The sequence below is a fragment of the Emydura macquarii genome, unplaced genomic scaffold, assembly GCF_026122565.2.
Source record: "Emydura macquarii macquarii isolate MOO-44397 ecotype Brisbane River unplaced genomic scaffold, CSIRO-AGI_Emac_v2 contig_1253, whole genome shotgun sequence".
In the NCBI taxonomy this organism is placed as follows: Eukaryota; Metazoa; Chordata; order Testudines; family Chelidae; genus Emydura; species Emydura macquarii.
In genome coordinates this window covers 12,628,403-12,649,449 of record NW_027131390.1, presented here as the reverse complement: position 1 = coordinate 12,649,449, position 21,047 = coordinate 12,628,403, and the positions used below count along the sequence as shown (strand labels likewise).

The 21,047-nt window shown below is 39.3% G+C and overlaps 1 long non-coding RNA gene across 2 annotated transcripts in view; it reads right to left on the bottom strand.

The window, feature by feature from the left end:
• Positions 1 to 20,354, bottom strand: part of LOC137153909 (uncharacterized) — a 183,812-nt gene extending 163,458 nt beyond the window's left edge. For both annotated transcript variants that reach the window (XR_010919945.1, XR_010919944.1), the window contains exons 1-2: positions 20,283 to 20,354; positions 14,614 to 14,726 (exon numbers count right to left, since the gene is read on the bottom strand). This is a non-coding gene — a long non-coding RNA (uncharacterized lncRNA). The remainder of the gene's footprint in view (positions 1 to 14,613; positions 14,727 to 20,282) is intronic.
• Between the last annotated feature and the right edge of the window lie 693 nt (positions 20,355 to 21,047).

Here is a 21,047-nt window from a genome sequence, read left to right as displayed (position 1 = left end):
AAAAAACCTCACCTGACTGAGTTCCTACCTCTTTGAATAGTCCTTTATGGATTATGGTTCTCCTTTTTTTTCCCCCTCATGCAAGGATCACAGAAATGCTGCAGTCCCAGACCTGAAAACCAATTCAGGTCATATACCCAAAAATCAAGGATAACAGTAACTAGTGTATCCTTATGCTTTCTGTCCAACCTGCCTCAGGTCTGAGGAACTCTGAATATTAGCCATTATCACAATACCCATGAAACTGAATCATTTCACAGATGTCTCCCTTTTAACCCATGGGCTGTAGAGATCTATTGGGTAGCCTTTCAGCAGTGTCTACACCAACCTATTTTCCCCTCAACATTTCTCTCAGTTGCAGTCTCTAGAGCTATACTACAGCTCACACTGGAGATGCTCAGGCAGGTATGCCACCCTCATGTTGTCTAATCCTGTTCAGAGCAGATCTTATGACATGAGAGTTAACAGAGAAATTTTAGGGAAGGAAGGCTAATGTATACAAGATCTCTAGGGCCTGGCCATCACTAAAGGCAGGTCTACACTCCCGTTTAAGTTGATATAACTTACATGACTCCGGGGTGTGAACCCCCCTGAGCGACGCAAGTTACAGACCTAAGCGCTGTCCACACCCACCTCTCGTGGAGGTGGAGTAACTATGCTGAGAGCTCTCCCGTCAGCACAGAGCATCTTCACCAGATGCGCTATAGCCATGCAATGTTTTTTTTTAATCCTTGCATGCTCACATAATTTAACAACATAAACAGCAGAAATATTTTGTTTTCTATTATTTTTTAGTGAGCACATGACAATCTGTCAGTTCAAAAAAAGTTGCAGTGATATTTTCTTAAAGGGCAGAATTCTTTATTTTAAATATGGAAGTTAAAATTAAAGGTAGTTCGGAGACAGTTTGGTAATACTTCCAATTAAGTCTCCATCTTACACTTATCTGAGCATTTAATTAGATTCATTGCATGATTCTGCTATGCTTAAGTAATACCAAGAGATTATTAGGACAATATTTCTGAACAACAACAAGAATGTACTGAAATCGTTAAATGTTTTGTTATAGTACATGCTTGTTAAAGTTTAACAAAAATGTTTTTAATATGAGCTGTTAAAATATATATTTAATAGGAAAACTGCTGCATGAATTATCTATTACAATACATATTGATTGTCAATTGAATGCTAGTTGAATATCATTAACATTAATTGACATAGAACTACTAAGATATACAAGTATATACTTTTTTTTTTTTTTTTTTTTTTTTTTGCAGAAGACCTCAGACTGCTGTAATGATCATTTAGTATTCCTGACACTATGCGCTGATCGACACTTAATTTTACCAGCTATGGTGTGATTTTTTTTTCTGACATAGCTATTCCATAAAAGGCCTAGTGTAGACCTAGTTTCACACCAGTATAGATAAGGCCATGTCTATACTACAGACACTTCTGCTGGCATAGCTATGACAGTCAGTTATGTGATCCTAATGTAGCTGGGCCAGGAGAAATCCTTAGCAAAGATGTGCTTTTACTAGTATAGCTTGTGGGGTTGATTTTACTATACCAATAGAAAGTACAGCTTTGCTGGTTTAAGCAAGATCCACACTAAAAGTGCTTTCCGGGTATTACACTCTGCTATTCCTATACAGGTAAAACACTCCTAATATAGGCATGGCCTTATGCTGGGTCAGCAGAACTGGCCTAAGCTATATCATATGAGCACTTTTATATGGATATAGCGTGTGTCCACACGAGAGGGTTTTGCTGGGTTTTAATTATACCAGCATAAATTTACCAACAAAACTCTCCTACTGTAGACAAAGCCCGTAATTGCTTCACTTTGTGACTCTGGCAGTTAACCACTCTGTTCCTCAGACTTGATCTACACTTAAAAAGTTAGGTCAACATAACTATGTCGGTCAGGAGTGTGAAAAAACCACACGTCTGGCCAACATGGCTATGTTAATGCAGCCCCAATGTAGATGTAGCTACATCAATGGAAGAACTGTCATTCTAGGAGGTGGTTCCGTCAGCTGCGTCTACACTACAGGACTACACCGGCATAGCCGCTGAAGTGTAGGCATACCACCCCTGTCCTCATTTCTAAAAAGGGCAGATAATATTTATCCATCTTTCTTTAAAAAATTTTGAAAGCCTTAAATGAGAAGTGCCACATAACTACAAAGGAAACCATCCTATGCCTAATTCAGAGTGCCTCCAAGTGTTTCAGATTTTTAATTTGACTCTAGACTATTGTTTTATTGATCCTCAGTGGTGCAAATCAGCATAGCTCCTTAGAACTCAATGGAGCACCAGTGAGTTACAGCAGCAGAGGATCTGTACCATTGTTTCTTCTCAAAATGAAATGATCATACTGGCATCTTCAGTTCCACAGTGTGAAATTATAAACGGCATTTTTGCTATCCCTTAGATTTAAAAACAAACCCCCCCAAAACACCTACTGGACAGTGTAGAGAAGGGACTGGATCAATCTCTCTCACATTTAAGTACTTTCAAAGTTAGGGAATGCTTAGACTCTAATCAAAGCTTTTCAGCTTCTAATCTTCTCCAATAGACTGCATCTTGTGTAATTTTTGCTTTTAAAGATGATAGACAAAAATGACTAACAAGTGCCTCAATTTGTGAATGAGCAATCTACTGTCTAGTACCTATAGAGTCGTTAAAGTTACATTGCATACATAGTATTACACGTGCATACAGCTCTCTGGAAAACATTACCACCCTGGACCTTTAAAATTCCACCTCTCCTGCAGAGAGGGAGAGGTTTTGTTTTTAAAAAAGAAATCAGTTTATTAAATGCTCTTTATACTGAATGGCAGAGTCCTCTGAAGAACAGGAGAAGCCCAGGACTATATAAAGGACAAACTGAGCATAAGAACAGAATCCATCACTAACAAATATCTTTAGTAAGGCAATTCATAATAAATGTTACTATCATTAAGAGAGCACAGAGATGATGATTACAACATGACCACATATTATTGTGCTTCAGGCAAATGCAAAGTTTCTCGACAAGTCCTCTTATAGTGAGTCTTTCAGCCAAACCATCCCAAACATTACATTCTGGGTTGCTCTCCAGCACCCAGTTCTATCTGGATATTCCAGTAGCGGTGACTCCCTTGAAGTATTTTATGGTATTTGTTCAAAACGTTGAATATTAGAATAGTTTCACTGGCACAGTTTTGCATGTTACTGTAGAATAAGGAAGAGAGGCAACTACATTTTACCACGAACCATTAGGGCAGCAAATTATAATTGAGCAAACCTTTACATTTTATAATGTTCATACTGAGATCCAAAACACTGAGATATAAAACACAGGCATGCCAGGCAGAGAAAGTTAAGTTGAAAGTATTTCTGAAAGTGGCCTTACAATAAATACTTGTTTAGTGTGGTTACATAATTCCTAGGAAAATATGTTCTGCAAGACAGTAGGTACTCTTATGAATGAGATCAAAACACTTTAGCAGAATAATTAGGGACAGATTGTAAACTCTTCTTACCAGTGGTGCACTGATTTCTCACACAAACAATCCAATTGGCTTCAATGGAGCTACTCGTGTAAGTAACTGATCATCACAGGGAGTAAACAGCTAGTAATCCAGCCCTTAGACAATTCCATAGTAGCAGAACATTTCCTTTTTTCATGGGGTTAGTGAGATTCCCTGCTTCAGAGGCAATGTTTTTGGAGAATACCCATGTAATTGAAAGCAGATCTGTTTAGTCACTCAACATACCTGCTACCCATAATCCAGTCATATGCTAAATCCTGGACACAATCCTCCAACTCCTCACATACATGTGGTCCCATTGCCCTCACATCATCAATATAGGGTGGTTTGCACTAAGAGGGCTAGATTCTCAGCTGACACACTGGCATAGCCCCATTAAACTCAGTTAAGATATTATGATTTACACCAACTGAGGATTTGGCTCAGAGTGTTGTGCTAAAAACACATTTGGCCGTAGTGCAAATCTTAAAGAAAGAGGCACAGGAACCAAACAAGGAAGTCCACACGGCAGGAGTCACCACTCTCTTATCTATCATTCCTCTTTATAAATATAGACAAAGTATATTTTAACACGAGCAAAGAACAACAACAAAAATGCTGTTATGCTAGAAATGTGAGCGCGTGTTAGCCTGTAGAGGGCACTGAAGAAACCATCCTGCTGATAAAATTGTTAAGCTCATGGAACATTGTCTTACTGTCTCCGCATGCTTGTTTTAGTGGCAAATGCCATGCAGCTTTTCTAATCAGAGTCTTTTAATACTGTGGTAAAAATGAAATGCATAACGGCATTATCAAAATGGTTGTGATGATGACTGGTTTCCCTCAGAACAACCCTTTCAAACAGGAGGTTCAAACAGGACAGAGTAACTAACTAAGGCTAACGACATACTCAAAGCCTAGCCTGTGCTGCAAACTGTGCCCTTGTGCAAAACTTTCCTTTTAAAATCTGCTGGGGACAAGTTGCTTGCTGCCTGAATCTACCTACAGTTAGAATTAAAATATCACTTCTGAAGTCTGAAATGCTGCATACTAATTGCCCACAACGTCCCAAGTTCTCAGAGTAAAAGCAGCCAGTGAGATACCTCACTGTTACCTCCCCAGTTGCAGGCAGCCCTTGATATCAAGGCACTGAGACTCTAGGGTGAGTTATATAGCTGTATTATTTATTAATTATTATATTATATATATTGTATATGAGCTGTATTGAGAGTGTCTGCACCATGCAAGTATACACAAAGCACTGATTACATAAAAACGGCCAGACTGGGTCAGACCAATGGTCCATCTAGCCCAGCATCCTGTCTTCTGACAGTGGCCAATGCCAGGTGCTTCAGAGGGAATAAACAGAACAGATAATCTTCAAGTGATCCATCCCATCAGCCATTCCCAGCTTCTGGCAAACAGCAATCCCTGCCTATCCTGGTTAATAGTCATTCTCCTGTTCTAGAGCTATAGACCTATTCTCCATGAATTTATCTAACTCTTTTTTTTAATCCCGTTATAGTGTTGGAATTCACAATATCCTCTGGCAAGGAGATCCACAGGTTGACTGTGCATTGTGTGAAGAAATACTTCCTTTTGTTCGTTTTAAACCTGCTGCCTATTAATTTCATTTGGTGACCCCTACGTCTTGTGTTATGAGAAGGAGTAAATAATACTTCCTTATTTACTTTCTCCACACGAGTCATGATCTTGTAGTCGTCTATCATATCTCCCTTAGTTGTTTCTTTGCCAAGCTGAAAAGTCCCAGTCTTATTAATTTCTCCTCGTATGGAAGCTTTTCCATACCCCTAATCATTTTAGTTGCCCTTTTTGGTATCTTTTCCAATTCAAATATATCTTTTTTGAAATGGGGTGACCACATCTGCATGCAATATTCAAGCTCTGGGCTTACCAAGGATTTATAAAGAGGTAATACGATATTTTCTGTCTTCTTATCTATCCCTCTCCTAGTCATTCCCAACATTCTGTCAGTTTTTTTGACCGTCACTGCACATTGAGTGGATGTTTCAGAGAACTATCCACAATGACTCCAAACTCTCTTTCTTGAGTGCTAACAGCTAATTTAGACCCCGTCATTTCATGTGTTGTTAGGATTATGTTTTCCCATGTGCATTACTTGGCATTTATCAACATTGAATTTCATCTGCCATTTTGTTGCCCAGTGACCCAGTGTTCTGTGATCTCTTTGTAAATCTTCACAGTCTGCTTTGGACTTAACTGTCTTGAGTAGTTTTGTATGATTTTGCCCCCTCATTGTTTAAAACAAGTAGGTTTATCAACAAAAGGAACAAACCATTAGAGAAGGTGATTTCAAAACAGCAAACAGCCTCTACTTACACTGAGTTGCATCCAATCTGACACTTCACTACAAGCTATGTTAGATGGGCTTCCCTCTTGAGTTATGGGAGCAGACTAACCCAAATTTACATTCTTTTAGAAAGACCAGGACCTCTGGGATCGAGGCTGGTCTCAGTTTTAATTCAACGGAGATCTCTGCAGGAAACTCCCTTTTCTCAAAGCCCCACCCTAATTGCCATATTGGTCAATGGCTTCTGTTATAGGGCCTGGGTGTTACAAGCCTTAGCCTCTGACTTTTTGTCTAATCACCCAGCCAGGCCATCTAAGATAATGCTCCAATGATGGTTGCTCCATTGTTTGGTAGCTAGACCCATTCAGCCCTAATGGTTTGCAATTAGAGGTCTTGTGACTGTGGGGGATTGTGCTGAAACTTGACATTCCATCACACCAGCTCAGAAATTCTGCACAAACACATTTTGCAGTATAAAGCAATATGTCAAACACCCCCAGATTCATCACAGTATCACTATGAAGCTAAAAAGTTTCATACACAGTCTCTTATTAGTCCATTAACCCTGGTAATTATTTCCCCTGGCAATCATAGGTCCATAGTAGAGAAAGGGTAAGTTTGAGAACACAGAAACAGGGGGGGAAGAGGTGGTGAATGTATGATATTTAGAGATAAATCGATTTGCACCTCAACATTCAGGCTATGGTTTAATTACAGAAAGTAGAATATCTTAAATTTAATATCTCAGAGACCTTAATCTATCTGTTGAGGTGAGGATGGCAGTTGCAATGTCCCTTAAGAACTGGATTCAGACCTCCACATTTATTTCACGGGCTATTAGACTGAAATTGATTTGGGTAACTGCTAGAGACCTGTAAGGAAACTCCAGATCCAAAATGTGTGGCTCAGACTCATTTCTAGTCACTATCTATCCTCATTCTACCTAACATCTCTCATTCATAATCAAAGGTCTACTTCTGCCTCCATCAGTCTATGATGTCAGCCTCCATCACCCACCTGTTACATATTTGAAAACGTGTCTCTGTGCTTTTTCCTCATCCTGCCTCTCACTCAGGAGGAGCTCCCTGCAAACATCCGCAAAACTGAATTATGCTCCTTCAAATCTGTACTTCGGTGTGAAGCCTACAAAAAACAAAATAACTCAACAATGGTTAGGCTACTGGTGTGCTGAGACCACAGCCTATCATGCTAACCAATATGCTCTCATTGTTTCTTTGTACTCCTCTGTCAGTATCCATCTGTTGTCTCTTCACTTCAATTTAGATTGTAAGCTTTTGGGGACAGGGATCATCTTTTTGTTCTGTTTTTGTATGGCACCTAGCACAATTGGGGCTCCTAGGTATTACAGGAACACAAATAATAAACTACTGCTAGCCTGGATCTGAAACACCAATCTGGAGGTTTAAAGCTCTATATTTCATTACTATTCTCTTGATCCATCATACTCCATACTTTCCAGATGTTATAATTCTTGGCATCTTACGCGCGTGCGCACACACACACACACACACACACACACACATTCATACTGTATAAAGTCCTTCCCTCATAGTGGATATTGAGATGAGGAGGAGTGATCATTAAAGCAGACAATGACCTGGTTTCAATGTGAAATCAGATGCAACTTAATGTTTCCAGCTGAACTTCGCATTGAACCATTGGCTTCAAACCCAAACTCAACACAAAACTATGGATTGTGGGAAGTGCAAACTCACAGATGTTGAAACAGAAGAAGATAATCACACAAACCCCTGAAAAATAAAGCCATTGGCTTTTGCCCATCTTTCTCTAGGACACCGTGTAAACTGTAGCTACAATATTATTTCAGACACACTGATTAGCTGTTCACTGCAGTGCTTTGTGCTGTGGTTAACCTTACCAATGATAAAATTATCTATTTTCTTTTACATTTTAACATGACTATTTAAGTCACCCACATTTATTCCTTGAACTCTTAATTTTCTCCACTGTTTTCTTCACATTCCTGTTTTTAAGAGCCTCATCAGCTGTACCCCACTTCTGTTTGATTAAGTAACACAGACTTACTCACAGAGTCTCTTGAACATGGATACTTAGTGTCCAGTTTGGCCTTTCCTTTGCTCAGCTCCCTTTTGTAACTGTCCATTCTTTCTAGTCATAATTACACAGATTGCTTTCTCACCTTAAAGTATGCATGATCGTATATTCCCCATAACCTTCCCTGTTGTCTTGCTCAGTAATCACAGTAGAAGTGGTCATTTTTAGATTTAGAATAAGTACTGGAAGAGAGAGAAAAAAAGAGAGAGAGAGAGAAGCCGCCTAACAAGACCTCTTCAAACTGCTCTCTTTAAAAGAGGACCCTAAGGTACAGCAAGAAAATTGTACTTGAAGCTGTATTTCCTCAGAGAAACAGTGTCACCCAGTGGTCTTTTGGAGGAATTACTAATAACTGAGAATACACAAATTCTCTTATTTGCCTATTTAAAGGCATGGTTGGGGGCAGAGTTGTCCCCCCTCCCTCCCGGTCCTCCCCCCACATCCCGCTCTCTCCCCCAATTAATTAGTTGGCCTTTTCAATTCATCTGTACTATATATACAGCAGTGAAAGGCCTGAAGACATTTGCAACTATAGCTTGAGGCCTTGAATCTATCAATATGATCATTCCAAATGGATCAGTAGCTCATGTTAGCAGCCATCAATGTTGCTGCTTTCCTATCAAGTCCTATTTTCTTGGTTAGAAAAGTGTTCCATCTCTTTGATGCTATTTATAGAATGGTTTCCTAAACACCAAATTCACTTCAAAGAGTCACCTATAAAGTGATTCACTTATAGCATGATCTTTGAGGTTTCCTTCCCTTTAAAAAGCCATACATTGCTGACATGAACTCGAATTTGCTCCCATTTACAGAAATCATCTTCTTTGCTGTAGCCTCCAGTTTCACTATCACATGTGCAAAAATTACTATGGTTAGCAGGTTTTGTTTTGAAAGCACATTTAAATTTATTAAAGTGATTTGGGACAGAGTACCTCAAACAATTAGTGATCCATGCACAGTGCTGTCCCCCAACACATCTCTGAAACCTTTGTCACGATATTGGTTACTAAAAAGTGAGAACCAAGTCATTTTCATTTTGGGAGAAGGGGTGTTTTATTGTAAAATGGTGAATTATGCCAAAATATAGTGGCAGCATCCTAAAATTTCTCTTTACATGAAGAAAGGGAATTTTTCGGTATTAAGGAGCCTTTTTAAGCAAAGAGTCAGTCTCCTAGTGAAACAATGATCTTGTGGTTAAAACACTGAACTGAGACTCGGATGGTCAGGGTTCAATTCCAGGCTGCCTCAAACACTTTGATCAAGTCAGTTAGTCTCCCTGAGGCTGATTTCTCTCACCTGTGAAATGGGGGAGAATACTTCCTCTCTCCCACCCATTGTCCGTTTTGTCTATTTAAACTCTTGCTAACTATGCACAGCACCTAGCATGGTGGGGCCTAGATTTCAGTACGGGGCTTCTAGGTGTTACTATAATACAAATAAAATAATACAAAAGAATTCCTTCTGCAGAGCAGGAAGTACAAATAGTAGCGGCAGCAACTTAAAATGCCTCTACAGTTGTGCTTGCAATGTATACTAATAGAGCTATTTAGAATTAGTTTATTTCATGTAGGACCCTAAGGTAGATTGAAAATTTGAGGTCTCAGAAATTTGAAAGACCAGTGCCTTTCTGCAGCTACCTAGTTTACAGACTACTGTACCACAGTATTTGTGCAGACCTTTAAAGACTGCTCAGTGTACCAGGAAATCACCTTGTAATGCAGTAAGTGTAGCCAAAGTATATTGGAACTGACACCTCATCTTGAAGGGGAGTAACAATGAGGATACAATAAAATGACATCCTATACCTGGTAAATTACTACATCTCTGGAGATTTTCCACTGAATGGAGATAACAACTGTGCTGTAAATAACCATTGCATGTTAGAGACATTACTTCAGTGAAGTTGATTTTGAAATATTCTACTTATTCATTTTTTTCTTAAATGAAGTACAGTAAATTGTCAGATCATTGAGAAACTTGCTAAGCACTTTACTGAAATTGAGAATTTGCAAGTAAATTCATGGTGATTTTTGCCAAGAACACATTAAAATAAGCTCAAATACTAGAGTTACTTGGAGTGTGCTTTTCACGAAGCTCTGTCAGCTTTTCACCGATTTCAAATTCCCTCCTTAGAGCTCACAGTTGGGCAACAAAAGCGTGGTATTCCTGTGATACAAATGGTGACATCCACTAAGCACAACCATTCCTTTCCTATGTGGTTTTATGCTAAATATGCTGGCCATGTGAAAAACTTCTGCCTTGTTCTTCCCTGGCTGACAAGTCAAATTCCCCATGTCAGACCAGCACAGTCATTTATGCCATTCATTGTTTGCTTACAGAAGTATCTATTGAGAATATAATATGGTATTGTCAGATCAGAATGACAGCTGATGGTAATGTGAGTTTCTCTGTACGCTGGGTGCCAATATTTTACTCTAACATTTGTTGAGGTTTAATGCTCAGGGAAAAGTGTCATATTCTTAGTCCTGGCTGCAGATAGACAGTTCAGAAAGTGGGTGTTTCGTTTATGTTTTGTTTTTTTAGTTAAATTAAACAGTTTTTGAAAGCAATCCTGCACTCTCCAGATAATATAAGTCATACATTCTGTAACCTGAATGTCTGAATATGCCTGGGCATGCCTCAAATAGTCGATTATGTGATTTTACCCATATTAGATTAGAAAGACAGACAATCGACTCACCATACCATTTCAGAGCCACAATTTCATCTAGAAGACTATCAAATGAAGATGTGTGGTGCCACCCTATTACACGATAAAGATATTCCAATAAGGTAGTTACTGATAACCTTCCTATTCAATCCCATTGAGCAGGCGATGGACTCTGGACCAGATGCTGATCTCATTTAAATTAGAGTAAATCTGGAGTAATTCCACCTCATTGAATTTCTATGCAATGACACTGAGGTAACAGACCAGAACCAGGTTTCTTGTAGAGAGCGAGCGAGAGCGAGCACATGTGAGGTGTTACAGACTAGAAGAGATTGTTAACAAAGTCTTGAAGAGAGCTAGGGTGGGATTTTCAAAAACTGCTCAGCATTGGCCTAACTTTGTTCTCACTGAATTCAGAGTAAGGCCATTCAGTCTGTCCTAACTACGTATGATCTGATGATCTTTGAGAGTATTGTTATTTGTTACTCTTATGGCATCCACAAAGTGATTCAAAAATAGCTTAGAGGCTAAGAACACAATCAACATACAAAAGAAGAAAGGGAGATGGAAAGGAATAAAAGACATCAGTCAGAATGCGTGCAGTTTTTAAAATAATAAATGTCAGCTACCCCATCTACCTCTTTCTATACCATCCTTCTCTCACTCTCTCTCCCCCCTAACTCCTCCTTGTAACCATTGGTATTTTCTGATTATGGGCTGCTGGTGCTTAGATGATGAAACATGGTCATCGGAATTACAGAAACTGCGAGCATCCAAAAACTGAAGCCTTAGGGAATTCTTCCTATAGGTAAGCCCTGTTCCAGAACTAAAGAAAAACACGACTGATAGTAAACAGAGAGTCTGGATCAAGAAATATCATGAACCGTAATGATGAATGATTAAGAGGATGGTGTTACAACCCACACAAAAGTATCACTGAAACCTGGAATTCAAAGTAGTAATAATATATGGTGATGACTCCGCTACACTGGCATCAAACTTGTGTAATAGGGCAGTGAATCAATCTCTGTCTACAAGTGCCAATTTCGCCTCTCTGATTCACACTCCTTAACACATAACTTATATCACCTTTTCCATTGCTCTCAATTAGGCCCAAAGGGTGAATGCAGATTTTTACCTTTTCCCCCTTGTTGCCACAAGAAACAGGCAAAAAGTGTAAAAATAAAGTTGCAGATTTAAATTTAAACCAGACGGAGATTACTTACAGAACACACATACATTTTCATTACACCTTACATCTTTAACAGGACTACATAGGGAAGTCAGTCCTTGATATACAAACCATTCACTAGGAAGAAGGGTCTGGCTATAATGATAATTTTCTCGTTGTTTACACAGTGGGGGAAAAACGCTTGCTCTTTTTGGAATTTTTTTTAAAGGTCTCCCCACGGATTACAATTTTGTGCTGTACCAGAAAAGAATTCCCACTCATTGAACTATTTCCCTTTTCTCTGTAGTTTTGTTTTATAGGTTTCAGAATAAATCACCACATCACGGCATCTAATAAACTAACCTTGCTGTCTTCCCTATGCTGAAATTGGTCTTCTCTGTTTTGACTTGTGACAAAGCAGCCGCTTCCCCGCCTGAGGACATGCAGGCTAAGAGAACAGCAGCAGCAGCAGAGCCAAGAGTTAATGACAACAGCTAGAATGTAATTCACAGCACCTGATTCTCCACTGGGTTATTCCAATGTAATGCAGATATAAGTCAATTTATTAAATAGAGTTAGAGCCAGAAAGGAATCAGAATGTAATGTAAAAATCTGGACTATTATATTAGGACAAGATATAGAAAAGGAAGATAATTTTTCAATGGAAATTATTTTATTCTAATTTTACTCAAGTTTGGACTGCCATCCAGTACGACATTGACAGGCATCCAGCTAAACTGGGTGTCCCCATTTTGGCCCTCCTTTACATAAAACAATGACACACGAAGAAGAGTCATAACATTCAATAGTCTGGGCTGCATATACAGGAGCTCTCTTTTTGAAAATGACAACACAGACATCCAGCAATACAGTGAACAGAAACATACTGGGTTAGGTTGTCATGCACTGCTCTCCAGCTTTATGGGTGCAAATTACAGATTCCCTTAAGCACAATTATGCTTCCACAGCTAAGTTGTTTAGACGTCCAAGTCTCTGATTTTGGGCACAGCGTGGTAGGGACCTACAAAGCAGGTACTAATAATCATGCATAATAATAATCATAATAAATTGTGCACTTCACTATTTGCAGGTTGAAAAATCAAGCCTAATGAGTACTCACATATACAGTTTGTACACAGAAGAGGAGCAACTGTGATATAGTAAGTTCTGAATTTTCAAATGGGGGCCCAGTAGAGACCTTTCAAAACTAAAGTAAAAATAGACATCATTCATAACATTTGATAGAAGCTGTGTATAAATAAATTGCCTATTCTATTTATACTCATCATAAACTAAAAGTTACGTGTGCATAATTTTCCAAGTTCATCGCAAACTTCCCTGGATAAGGTTAGGTATGTTATTGGCATGCAAGTGACTGTACCAATTATGAGAGTGACTATGACAATGTTTGTGGTAAACTTATGAGCATACCCAATGGGAACTCAATCTCCAGAAACCTCAGTAGATTCAGACTGGGCTGAGTGATTGAACAGTTCATTAAATGTGCTGTGTCCAGACAAGTCTGACTCCTTAGCCATTACTCAACATTACATCCAGTGAGAATGATTCAAACAGGATTTTAGTAAAAACCATAATTTCTTTCTTTTTCCCCCCCCCCTTATCCTTTAAAGCGCAAAATACTATTTTGAACCTAATAAAGGATTTTAGTCAGGTATCAAGTGCGGGGAATTTTGATGTCATGAGCATTTGGCTTTGAGCAGCCTCTGAGTAAGTGGATTGCTCCAATGACAGCTTGAGACACATACTCCAATTATAAAACATTAGCAGTGTTTATACCCGGGCTTCATTTAGCTTGTAATTCATTCTGTTCTCAAGAAGAAAAATTAAAATTTCCTACTAATATATGCATGCAGCTAAGACAGAAAACAGTTTTAGAGACTGGTTTCTTCTAAATAGTGAAGGCATTAGCAAGAGGGAGAGAATGAGAGATCCTGACCAAAGTAAGCCTCTTCCTTATCCACAGTCCCAGCAAGCTCACAGCGAGCTTTCATTTTACATGGCATGACACATATTGGAAGAAGCTAGAGTTATGGTGCTGTCAAGTTCTCATCATTCCTGGATATCCTCTTCCATCCTCTGTTTATTTCTGCCCCAGTTCATATTCCACAAACATTCCGTCCAGATGGATGAAGAACCAAGACATCAGCCAGCTACACCCAAGGTTAGTGTCATTGTGGCAATGCAAACATACACTCTGCTAAAGGCCTTCCAGAATAAAAAGGGAAGGAGCTGTAAGATATGTTCTGATCTCCCAATGAGAGGAAGACCAACCCACATTAGTCTGGGAACCTTAACCCTGAATACATAGGCCATTGTATTCACGTCATTGTATCAGCAAGCCAACATAATTGATAAACATTTTCCATCCAATGACAATGCAGATATTTTCTAACAAATGCCACACTATATAATACATTCAGACTGGTATTTTATCATTTACTCAGATTTGTGGACAAACATGTAGTTAAATTATAAAATGAAATGCTTTTATTGCCAATAGATGAAATAAATATGGCCAAATGCACAGTATTTTTGTTAATTAGCTTTGATCAATAAAGCTTAACAGATCTACTTGTTTTAGTTTAGGATAATCATTTTAATTCTTTCTTGTCATATACAAGAACAAGACAGAAAAATCAGCTTCTTCAAAGCACAAGATTTCTAGTAAGCTTTGAGTCTTGTACAAAATTGATTTTACTGTATACAGTGGTACTAGTGCCTCATATTGATGAATTACCCAGCTAGTGAAACACAATTTCAACTAAATCAACAAATAGTTTGCTATAAAGGCCATAAGACTTACTCAGTTTCTGTAAGCTCCCATCTCCTGCTCATTAATCCTTGTAAGCGAGATTCAATAGATAAGGGAAAATTCCAGTTATCTTATGGTGCTCTTAGCCATTTTCTAATGGTTATCTGTAAAAAAAGAAAAAACCCAGCAAAAGTTAATTTAAGTCACAAATGACCCACAAGAATCTGAGACCACTACAGGAAGCTATTGTTTTATGTCAGGATTATGGGAAATATTGTATTCACCCGCTAATCTTTCAGATGTGGATTATTGAAAAGAGCTGTAATACATTTAACACTGAAGCTGGAGGATTTCACAAAAAATCTCTACCAGAACAAAAGAACAAGTGCACAGTTTTTAAGATAATAAAGGCTCATCATTGAATTCTGAAGTTGAAGCAATCATTTCTACATCATCATAATTTTTTTTAATTAACTGTCCAGTTTGAAATACATTCATTGGGGATGGGAGACACTGTTCTGCCCACTTTAAAAAATGAAATAAGTGTTAAATCAATAGAGAAGAAAAATAAATAAGTTTAGATTTAGGACTATAAGCCTCTATTGTCCATTTTGCTTCACAGAACTCATTTTGTGCAGTCTCACATTTATTCCTGGGGAAATATTCTTCTGGAGAGTCTTTACAGGTAAAATTTACAGGTAAAAAATACAGGTAAAATCCATGTATCTAATATAAAGCAAAATGAGATATTATCCAGGACCTTTTCTAAATAAAGTGATAATTCATTTCTTTATGGAAAAGCCTAAATACTGTATTCAGTCCCACTTTAAGAGATATAGGGCCAAACTGTGGCTTCGGTCATACTGGCTCTCGTACAGATGCATAGTAGCATAGCAAAAGCACTGTGAATGTGAGATCATACTCAGGTTGAATTATGCACCAGTCCCTACTTCCCACATGCATCCATGGAATAATCTACAGGGGATGAGATGTGAAACCCGGGCCTTTTAAGAGAATCTAGTATCCCAGCTCTCTGGGTCACTGCCAGCTACCCCCTGACCATATAGCAGTCTTTCAAATGCCTGACAAAATGGAACTCCCAAAGGTCTTGCTGTCTCCCCACAATCTGTTGTTATTGCTGTCTTACCCAGCTGCCCATGACAGGCCTCTGGGTCCATTCCTTGGTTGGCTCCTTGCCAGGCCACTGCTGAGGAACCTCGTTGAGGTAGTTCCCAGCCTCTCTGGTAGCGCCCTATTCTGCCTGAGCTGCAGCCATTTACCCAGCTGTTCCTAGTCGCAGCTGGGGAAGTATCTATTCTATACATTAACCTCTTTGTGGCTGCTCAGTGTGGGGCTTATACACCCCACCACACACAAATATAAACCAACGCACTTGGGCCCTGGCCTAAACCACCACCCTTGATAGCTCTGGCTATGGAGGACATCTAGATAGGATTGAAGGGAGCAATATTTGCCCAGATGTTACTATCCAGGCTGCAGCTTTTAAGGCACGTATATATATACAGCCAAAGAACAAATCTGGCCCACATTGTTCAAATACAAATAATCTCTAAATGAAAGCAATTGAAAACATTCAAATTTCCGTGTATAGTATTTGCCTATTTTTAAACCCAGTACAAGTGATATCCACCTCACCAAAACAGCACTCTGGATAGCGTTTACTTCAGCTATGCAATCCAGCAGCCTAAATCAATTTGCTTAGGAAACTTCAGCTATTTTTATAACTTGTACACTGGAACCAAGTCATCTGGAAAATGAATTTACTTCCCTCATTTATAGATAATCTGCAAAGTGAACCTGCATACCAACTTTTACTTCTCTATGCCTGATAGCTATCTCACCTAAACTGGTGAAATTCAATGGAGTTACAAAGGTGCAAGTGGGATGAGAATTGGATTCTCTGTATCTTGGTGAAAGTCAATTTCTCCAGATATATAAAGGACACAGTTTAGCACAAACTGGCACCAAATAAACATTTTCATTTGCATATGTAAGCAATGGATCGGAGAGCAATATTCCCAATAGTAATAAGGCCTCATCTAAACCACATTAATGTCAAAGTTTGGCTTTCCTAACAGCTGAGCTGATGACTGTGTCTGACTTGCGTCTATAGCACACAGCAAAGAGCATAGTACCACTCTGACTGCACATCATTGTTGACAGTCACTCTGTGCACTGGGCAAGGAATTCTTCAGTTCATCCATCACTCAGCACTTGCTGCAGCATTACTGCAGTGGCTTTTCAAAGCCAGCATAGAATCTAGAACACAAATCTAGGCAGAGCTAATTGTTTTGAGAGCTATACACACTGAGCATGGATTGCTCTATCATTTTGCAACATTGCCACAAGGCACACAATGTCAAAATGACACACACTTCAGAGAAAACAAACAAAGGAAAGCAGATTTTCCGTCAAGCTTTTCTGTCGAAATTTTGGACTGTCTAGGCACCAATTTGGTAGCATCAAAATTTGCACCGTCTCCCAAGCCCTGTAACTGTATTCCTTAAAATAAAGAGAAAGACAGAAAATACATTAATAATCATTATGCAAGATCTTGTAAGACCTATGACAAAGCCTTGGATATAGATCAGGAATATCAGATACATTTACACATATGCCATTTGAGGCAACCATTCAACGAATAGGTATCAAGTATATAAGACAGCATCGTCTAGGAGAGGAAGCACTGAGCTGGCGGTTAGAACACCTGGAATCTAAATCCACGATCTGCTGGGATGAGCTTTGGCAAGTCAAGTCATTTCACTTTTCTGCCTTAGTTTCTCCATTTCATAATAGTTGGACTCACCGGGGTGTTTAGGATACACTCATTAATATTAGCGAGGCACCCAAGTGATAGCGGCCATATGGGTATCTCAATATCTGTTCAGATAGATAGCAAGGTTGTGAGCCAATTAAAAGTCCATGGCACCGGTCAGTCTACCTCATATTGTATAATCAGTCATAATCAGACAGAGGAGACTATAAGGCATCAATACGCCACTGTAAAATAATTGGAGATCATAATTAACAAAGGGCCCTAGAAGCAGAGTTATATCAACCCAATGAGCATACATAGACGCTAAAATGTGGTCCTCTTGCTGCCCGATATTCTTAATCCCCTAGTCCCAACATGCCACACGGAGCATTTCAACAACAGCACAGAGATGTTATAGTTGCAGTACTCCCACTCCATATTATGCTGCAGCCCCTTCTTTTCCTAGGCAATTATTTATTTGTTTATTTTTCCTGTTGCAGTTGCACTCAACGACCCCAACAGAGACCTGTCGTACTAGGCACTGCATAAACAAAACAACATAGATGGTGAGCTCTCTGGAGCTGGGAATGTCTAAACCCTTCTTAGTAGCTCAACAGTTCTTCCCTACAGCCTGCTGCTCCTTCTATCACCACTTCCTTACTGTGCTGTTGCTCTTCCCCAGGCACTAGTTGGTGCCTCGCAGCCCTTTTAATAAAGAGGTAAATATTACTTTTTTTTTTTTTTTTTAAACATTTAAAAAGATGCTTCCAAGACAGTGTATACTAAACCCAGGTATCAGAGGTTGAGGCCAGAACACACCATCAGTCATCTAGTTTGAGCTCCTGTATATCACAGGCCCCGAAATTTCAACCAGTTACCCTGGTATTGAGCACTAACTTGCATTTGTGCAAAGCAAATCTTCCTGAAAGGCAGCCATTCTCTATTTGAAGACTTCAAGAGATGGAGAATCCACCACTTTCCTTGGGAGTTTTTTTCCAATGATGAATCACTCCCACTGTTAAAAATGCATCTTATTTCCATTTTAAAAATTTTTATGACTTCAAGCTTCTAGCCATTGATTCTTCTTATGCCTTTCTCTGCTAGATTAGATAGCCCTTTAGTGCCCAGTATTTTCTCTCATGAAGGTATTTATATGCTATAATCAAATCACTTCCCTTCTTTCTGATAAAGTGTTCAATCTGTTTAGTTTAAGTCTCACTGTACACCATTTTCTCAAGCTCTCAAATCATTTTTGTGGATCTTTTCTGCACCCTCTCCAATTTTTCAACATCCTTTTAAAAATATTGACACCAGAATTGAAGGCAGTATTCCACTGTCAGTATTCTCAATGCCACAGATCACATCCCTACTCAGATTCATTACTCCCATGTTTATGCACCCAAGAGTCACATTAGCCCTTTATGCCACAGCCGTGCATGGGGAACATCCACTATAACAACTATATCCTTTTTAGGATCACTGCTTTCAAGGATACAGTTCCCATTCAGTAGCTTGGCCTGCATTCCTTGTTCCTAGATGTATAACTTTGCATATGACTATATTAAAATGCATTTTGTTTAAGTGGACCTCACTGTGATTATTTTTACCACTCTGACAATCTTTTCTGTCACCCATAAATTTTTATCAGCAGTGATTTTATATTTAGTTCCAGATTACTGATGAAAAACGTTAACTAGCATTGGGACTAGAACTGACCCCAATAGAAACAGCCCTATTGAATGATGATTCTCCACTGACAGTTATTTTTTGAGATCCATCACTTCGCCAGTTCTCAATCCATTTAACGTGTACTGTACAGCTATTGTGTAGTGCTATTTTCTTTTTAAATCACAATCAACACGAAATTGAATTACATCTATGCAGTTCCCTTTATCAACCAAACTTGTAATCTCATTAAAGAATGAAATCAAGTTTGTTTGACAAGATCTATTTTCCATAAAACCATGTTGACTGGCGTTTATTATATTCCTATTCTTTCATTCCTTATTAATTGAATCCCATAGCAGCTTTTCCATTATTTTGCCTAGGATTGATATCAGACTAACTGGTTTATTGTTACCCAGACCATTCCAATTACCTTTCTAAATACTGGCACAACATTAGCATGCTTCTAGTCTTCTAGAATTTCCCCAATATTTCAAGATTTATTGAAAATGAACATCACGAGGCCAAAGATCTCTTCAGACAGCTCTTTTAGGACTCTTGGGTGCAAGTTATCTTATCCTACTTGTTTAAAAAATATATATATCCTTAGTAGATGTTGTTTAACATTTTCCTTGGTTACTAATGGACTGGAAAGTACATGATCCTGTTTCAAATATGTATAGAATATTTTTTGCCTTTTAATCTTTATCAGTAAGTTTACTCCATCTCAATCTACTAATGGACCTATAACATTGATAGGATTTCTCCTGTTATACTTTTAATAAACCCTTTTTATTGTCCTTAGCTGTGCCAGCCATGGATTTTCCTCATAAGGTCTTTAGCTCCCCCTATCAATTTTCTGCACTTCATAACTTCTAATTTTATTAATTGCTAACTATTTCCCCTATAGAGAGAGAGAGAGAGCATGCGCATGCGCACTGTGGCAGATGGCCAGCTTCCCTCTAGTGGGTCTCCCACTTTACCTCTCTTAGTGGGCCAGGGAGTAGCCCGTCACCCCGGGGAGGGGGAGAGGGAACCGGGCCCGCTCGCTCCTCCGGGTCCCAGCCCAGGTGCCCTATGAGTAGCAGCTATGAGCTGCTGGCACTGTATTCGCAGCTGCAGTCTTTTTCCCCTGGGCTACTTTCCTCCCCTCAGTCTTTCTGGCCTCTCGGCCCTGTTTCTTTGCTGCCCAAACTGGGCCTCCTGACCCAGGTCCCTGTGCCTAGGGGAGTGTTTCAGTCCAGCCAGGGGCAGGTTTCCCCACTCCTGGCCTCAGTACCTCTCTTGGGACTCCTCCGCTCTTCCACACCTCCACTACTCCTGTCTGCTCCTCCGCTCCACACAGCACAACTACTCCTCCAGCTTGTACCCTGTTTCTCTGGAGCAGTGGGATTTTATCTAGCACCTGGCTGGGCCTTAATTGGCCTCAGCTGCTCCTAATTGCCCTCTATGGACTTTGACTAGTCTGCAGGGAATAAAGCCCTGATCATTCTGGGGCTTACATACCTCCCTTCGTGGACTCTCCTACTGCCCTCTGCCCTTGCTATATCACAGGACGCAAGCGCTTTTTTATTTCTAACTCTTGCCTTCACTTCACCTCTGAATCAGGATGGGCTTTTAGCCAAAAAGTCATCTTCTTTCTTGACTGTGGAATTGTGCCTTTTTGGCCATCTAATAAACTCTTAAAAAATTACCAATTTCCTTTTCTCTGTAATTTTTTTCCTCATAATTTTTCCTCAGCTTTAGGAAATTACCTCTTTGAAGCACCAAGCACTGGCTGGGACAGTCCTCTGTCACTGGTCCCTAGGCACCCAACAGCTTTGAGTCCAGATATAAATAATCTTTATCTGTCATAATGAAATCCAAGAGTTACCTCTTGTAGGGTGCCATACCTTTTATGCTAGAAAAATCACCATCTATAATCTTTAAAAATTAATGTTGTTTTATTGCTGGCTGTGCATCTCCCATATTGAAGTTCCCCCATAACACCATATTTTTTCTCTGCACTCACTACAGACAGCAGCTAGAGTTGTTTGGTTCAGTT